Source organism: Solanum dulcamara, chromosome 7 (assembly GCF_947179165.1).
Source record: "Solanum dulcamara chromosome 7, daSolDulc1.2, whole genome shotgun sequence".
Lineage (NCBI taxonomy): Eukaryota > Viridiplantae > Streptophyta > Magnoliopsida > Solanales > Solanaceae > Solanum > Solanum dulcamara.
In genome coordinates this window covers 72,614,955-72,621,626 of record NC_077243.1, presented here as the reverse complement: position 1 = coordinate 72,621,626, position 6,672 = coordinate 72,614,955, and the positions used below count along the sequence as shown (strand labels likewise).

The window sequence follows — 6,672 nt, the reverse complement described above, 5'->3', positions numbered from 1 at the left end:
TCCCAATTCTTCTAATGCCAAGAATATAACCCTTTTTCCATTTTCAAACGAGACACTTCCACCTTGAATAGCCTTCAGAGAGAGGAAATTTTCAGTCCTTCCAGTCATATGCTTTGAGAAACCACTATCCATTAGCCAGAACTGACTGCTTCCTCTGAACTTTTCCTACACAAAAGTTACTGATTAGGTTTGGGAACCATTTAAGTTTGAGCTCCCAATATGCAGAAAGTGGTGTAATCAAGTCTTTCCTAGTCCAGTAAGGTAGCATCATCTTTCTCAATTTTTTATTGGGACCAGGTGCCTTCTTCTGACTGTCTTTATGCAGGAAGTAATTTGAGAAATTTTTCTCAGACCTTTTCCAAATATCACAATCCCCTTTTAGATGACCATTTCTACCACAATGAATACACAACAAGTTATCAGACACAGACACATACTTGCTATATGGATTGAAAGGGGGATCTATCATTTTGCATCCAAGACCCTTTCCACCATTGTACCCTTGATTTGTCAGATTTTCTAATATTTTGAAGGATGTAGTCCACTTGAGAGATTTACTTAACTCTTCCTTGACCCGGACCAGGTCCTTCTCTAGTTAGAGATTTCTTTCTAGGGCCATGGCTAATTTTAATTCAGAGTTTTTAAGACTTTCTTCAAGTTCCAGCTCAACTTTATTAGCCTTACCCTTCAGCTTGACATCTATTTCAGGACTACATTCCAGAATTTCCTTGACATTATTGTTCTTAGCTTCCAACAAAATAATTTTTTCTTCTAATTCAGACATTTGGATGCCCAAGGCAGTTTTTTCATCTTCAAAAATATAAATGTTATTATTTAGGAAATCCTTTTCAGATGTTAATTCACATAATGAATCAATCAAGACACAAGCTAGTTTTTGAGTTTCCTAAAGGAATAGGCATTGAGATTTTCCTTAAGGTCAAGCAAGGTTACCTCTTCGTCTGCTTCATCATCCGATTTTTCCATACAGGCAAACATGAAATTGAGCATATCATCATCATCATCCTTTACAACTGACATAGAGGTATCTTCTAGATGATTAGATTCCTCTGAGTCACTTGAAGATTTTCCCCAGACAGCTAGAGCCCTCTTCACTACATAGTCAGCTGCAACTCTTCTTTTTAATTTGTCAGGGACCTGGTCCCTTCGTTTGTCTTTGTCTCCTCCAGTTTTACCATAGTTTCTGTATTCTCCTTTCTGCATGGGACAATCTCTGATGAAATGTCCTGGTTTTCCATATCCATGACACAAGTCAATGCCATTAGCAACTCTGCTTGTGTTTCCCTTTTTCATGAACCCTCCTCCATGCTTCCTCATGATTTTGTGAAATCTTTTGGTTAAGTACGCCATATCCTGATCTTCTTAGTAATCCTCACTCTGAGTTACATTAAGAGCTAAGGATTTGTATTTCTTCATGTCTTTCCTGGATTAGTCTTGCTGCTCATTTAACTCATGGGTCTGAAGATTTCCAATTAACTCATCCATAGTGAGAATCTTTAGATTCTTTGCTTTAGTGATATTATCTGCTTTGCTCTCCTAGGACGTAGGAAGAATTCTGAGAATTTTTCTGACCTATTTGCTGGGATGGATGGGTTCACCTAAACACCAAAGTTCATTGGTGACAGAGGTGAACCTGGTATGCATTTCCTGGATTGTCTCCCTTTTCTTCATAGTGAAGTTCTCATATTGAATAGTTAACATATCAACTTTTGAATCCTTCACTTGAGTAGTTCCTTTGTGAGCAGTCCTTAAGCAATTCCGTATTTCCTTGGCAAATTCACAAGCAAAAATCTTGTTGTATTCATCAGGTCCTATTCGGTAGACCAACAACTTTTTTGCTTTGTAGTTCTTTTTTATCTTCTTTTTGTCAGCTTCATCATATTCCTTTTGAGTTTTGGGTATAACTCAAGTAACTTCTCCTTCTTCCACCTCTCTTACGGGAACATAGGGTGGTACATCTAGAACAGTATCCCATAGTTCACTATCCTCTGCCATGAGAAAGTCGTGCATACAAGTCTTCCACCACAAATAAAACTGACCATTAAAACTAGGTGGCCTAGTAGAAGATTGTCCCTCTTCGAGATTAGGTTGAGCAGTCATCTTTCAACTCACAGGATCTTCTCTCGGTGTTAACCGTATAGAGAACACTGGCTCTGATACCAATTGATAACTTTGCACAAGTTCACCATTGTGTCAATGGACCTGTTCCCTTGACAGAATTATAAGCGTTAAGACAAACTGGAAAGCAAAAGTATTGCACACTATTTTACGTTGAACACCTCATTTCTCAAGGGAGGAGAAACCACGACCTGACCCTTAGGATTTAGTTGTCAATCTTTATTAAGGTGCAAGAGCAAAGTAAACTATTACAGTATATTGTAACTAGTTACTAACCCTCTGCACCCCTTTGCTTGCAACACAACTATTACAAGACTTGAGCCTAAGCAATATCTCGATTGTCCACTACACAACTGCCTCTCAGTAACGTAGACTTTTCTAACCACTTCAAAGCAACTCTAGCAATGAAGTCACAACCATGCAATACAAAGAGAAATAATCAAGATTCATTTATATGACAGGAACTGATTTTACAATGTTACACATAAGACTCCACACAAGAACAAAGCTACAAAGAAGAATATCCCGTGAATAGCTTTATCAGGTCCCTGCAGGTTTGGTGAAGTTTGTCTTTTTTTAAGAGAACTCAAAAGGCCCTTTTGATTGTTAATGCTTCAAGTGAGAAAAGCCAAAAAACTTTGTTGTCCAAGGTTTGAATATTAATGTTGGAGATACTCATCCTAGGTTTCATCTGATTGGTTGTTAGATTTGCTGTCTCTACCAACTACAGCAGAGGGTGGCAGCTTTACAGCTGGCCAATCTGTTTGCAACTTGACTTACTCAAGGGACCAGGTCTGTATATCAAGTCTCATAGTATGTTAATCATCAAAACTAAATAAATAGAGAACAAATGCTATCAAAGTCTAACCATAGTAAAGATCCATCAAAATACATGACACCCACAAATTAATTCATCACAACGTACATAATTAGATCACATGTTGAACATGATGTGGCCAACAAAAACCACAAGAAAAACGAAATAAGGTAGAAGACTTGATTTAACTTGGTTTCAGGTGACATTTGTGCCTCCAACTTTGGATGTGCATAAATAAATATTTAAACTTGTATAAAATTAAACAAGTAGACACATTTATGTATTATGCCAAAACAATTTATTGCTTCTTTTATTTTCTTCTTTGGCTTGACTACTCTGCTTGCTTATTTTAAATTTAATATTCAAGTGCTTTCTTGATTTCATGTGTTCTGTTTACTCTGTTTGTGTCAACAACTTATGCACAATCATGCACAAAGTATAGCTTCACAAGCAACAACCAAATGTTGACTTCATGCAGTGATCTTCCATATTTGAAATCATTCCTTCATTGGAATTACAACCCTACTATAAAAACCACGAAAATCGCCTATCGACACACTAAGATTGCCTCCACAAGATGGGTATCCAACTTCACAAGGCATGGTTGGTTCACAAGCACTTGTTGCATAGCAAAAATCAGATGGGAAAATGAGAGTTTTACATCACCTGTTACAAGTTATCAAACACAATTACAACAAGGGGATTTGAGTTTTAATGTGTCTGATTTATCAGCTCTTATTTGAATAATGAAATCACTATTTTTGCTACTTTAAAGCTTGAGAAGTTTAACTGTACAATTGTGAACGAAGTATGGAAAGAAGGTCCACTTTTCGGGGATTCACCAGCAATGCATGGTACTTCTGGTGTTAATCTGGTGGAGCTCTCAGACTTCTTTCTGGACAATCTGGAACTACTACAACAGGAACAAGCTCACAATTTAACAAGAGAAATATAAGCCAATTCATCTGCTTTAATTTCGCGTATAGTCACTGAACTTCTTTTGCCTCACTAATGAGTAGGTTTTGTCATTATAGCAGGCAAAGTTTAGTGACTTTACTATTATAGTAGAAAAAGTTTAGTTATTTAATGCAAAAAAACGAAAGGGAGCCTTAGAGCAACCGTAAAGTTGTTTAGTGCGACCTATAGGTCATGAGTTCGATCTGTAATATTAACCAATGATGTTTGTGTCAAGGTAGGCTACCTCTCATGCCCTCTCGGGATGAGGCCCTTCCTAGACCATGGCGAACGCAAGATGCTTCCTATACTGGGCTGCTCTTTTTATTTAATGGATAAAACATAGTTCTTTGAACTTTACTATTATATTAGATAAAACTTAGTTATTTTACTGCTAAGTAAAGTTCAATTACTTTAATATAACTATAAGTCGTTTTAGCATTTTACTGTTATAGTGGATAATGTTTACTCGTTTAGTGACTATACACGAAATCAAACCCGTTTTTTTCTTTGAAATAAGTACCAAGTTTCTAACTTATTCTTTCAATGGATTCTTTTCAGCTTCATGAAATGGAGGCTCGCTTCCGGAGTGCTATGTGACAAGAAGGTGCCACCACAACTTAAGGACAAGTTCTATAAAGTGGTGGTTAGACCGGCTATGTTGTATGGGGCGGAGTGTTGGCCAGTTAAGATCTCTCACGTTCAAAAGATGAAAGTTGCCGAGATGAAAATGTTGAGATGGATGTGTGGGCACACCAGGAGCGACAGGATTAGAAATAAGGTTATTTGAGGACAAGGTGGGAGTGACCTCGGTGGAAGACAAGATGCGGGAAATGCGATTGAGATGGTTTGGGCATGTGAAGAGGAGAGACACAGATGCCCCAGTGCGGAGGTGTGAGAGGTTGGCCATGGATGGTTACAGAAGAGGTAGGGGTAGGCTGAAGAAGTATTAAGAAGAGGTGATTAGACAGGATATGGCGCAATTACAGCTTACCGAGGACATGTCCTTAGATAGAAAGATGTGGCGGTCCCACATTAGGGTAGAAGGCTAGTACATAGTCTCGTTATTCATCCCTATTCGTAGGCGCATTAGCGCATTACAATTTCTTATGCTCTAATTTCTGTTATTTTTGTTATTATCTATTACTTTCTGTACTTTGATTACTCTATTTTATCTGTGACGCTTTCGTTTTTTATTTTTCCATATCGCTTTGAATTTCTTAGCCTTATCTGACCTCTTTTTATGCTTTTATGCTTTTATTGAGCCGAGAGTCTCTCGGAAACAGCAGTCCTACCTTGGTAGGAGTAAGGTCTGCGTACACTCTACCCTCCCCAGACCCCACGTTGTAGGATTTCACTGAGTTGTTGTTATTGTTGTTGTTGTTGGACTCCTAACTGCAGTGAGTTGGGGGATCATGATGCCTATAGGGATCTTGTTTGCAAGGTACTTAAAGGTGGTTTTAGACCCTGCATGGTTTTACCTACACTCTATTTGGCAAATTACAGCTTATGTTAGGTGTTGCTGGCTGGTCTCCAATTGGGAAATGAGTCCCATGGTATTCAATTTACTGCCCATAGAACCATTGGCATTGTCATGTTTTCTCTGGCCACCCTCCAGGTACTCTAATCATTCTTTATAGCACTATTATTTCAACACTTTTATCTGTTTTGTATGATGGGAGTCATTTTTTGAGAAAACAATTTTCCTAAGCAAGTCATTTTCCAATGTTTGGTGATTAGAACATACGCTATGTTGCTTGGGCTCTTTAAAAATGTCATGGGTGTGAGTCGGATCCTCCAAAAGTAGTGCAGACACGAGTGCCACAACATTTTTGGAGAGTCCAATCAACATAGAGCAAAAGTCATTTTCCTTACAACTATCTTTAACTTTTACTAACTTGTTCCAACTTAGTCTTATTGACATTATTATTAGTCTCAAGTACTCGATAAATTCACACCGTAACACTGAGATTTACTAATATTATTGTTAATATCTAATCTGCACTTTATCCAAAAAAGTATTTTCCACTCACCAACCAAACATTGGAAAACATTGTCTAAAAAAATATTTTTAAATATGCCTTTTGGTTACAGGCCTCTGCTATGTTTATTAAGGCCAAAAAGGGATCACAAGCACAGGATCTACTGGAACATTTACCACAGATCAGTTGGTTACGCAATTGTAGTTCTTGGAATCATTAACAAATTCAAAGGTTTGAACATCTTGAAACCTCAGAAGAAATGGGAAACATCTTATATTGCAAATCTAGTTGGTCTAGGAATCATTGTTGCATTATAGGAAGTTATCACATGGTGTGTGGTTATAAAAAGGAACAAGTCTGTTAGTAATACTGTTGAGAAGAATCCACAAGGTCTTCATGAAGAAAATTGGTATAATGGTCATGGAAATGGAACAAATAGAACACATTACAGAGTTTAAGTTTACATATGTACTTTAAAATTGGATATGATGCCAGAGGAATATTTTGATTTAGATTATCATGAGAACTTTGGTTTTATTTTCTTGAATTTGTTGTTGATATTTACATATGTAAGCCATTCCTCCTTATGTACATTATATATAGCTGAGTGTTCTTTCTTCTCTTTGTATGTTCCGATGCATGGTTTGACAAACTCGATGAATAATGGGTTCTTCTATCTGTCGTACTTCACCTAGATACTAGGTTTTTGTCTACGGAAGTGTTCAAACCTGTGACGTATATCTTGCTCACACATCACGAACTGCGCTCTTACCGCTAGAATTT

General features: G+C 37.4%; 1 pseudogene; it reads left to right on the top strand.

Moving 5' to 3' along the window:
• The first annotated feature begins 1,606 nt into the window (after positions 1 to 1,606).
• LOC129894856 (cytochrome b561 and DOMON domain-containing protein At5g47530-like) lies at positions 1,607 to 6,347 on the top strand (annotated as a pseudogene).
• The last annotated feature ends 325 nt before the right edge of the window (positions 6,348 to 6,672 follow it).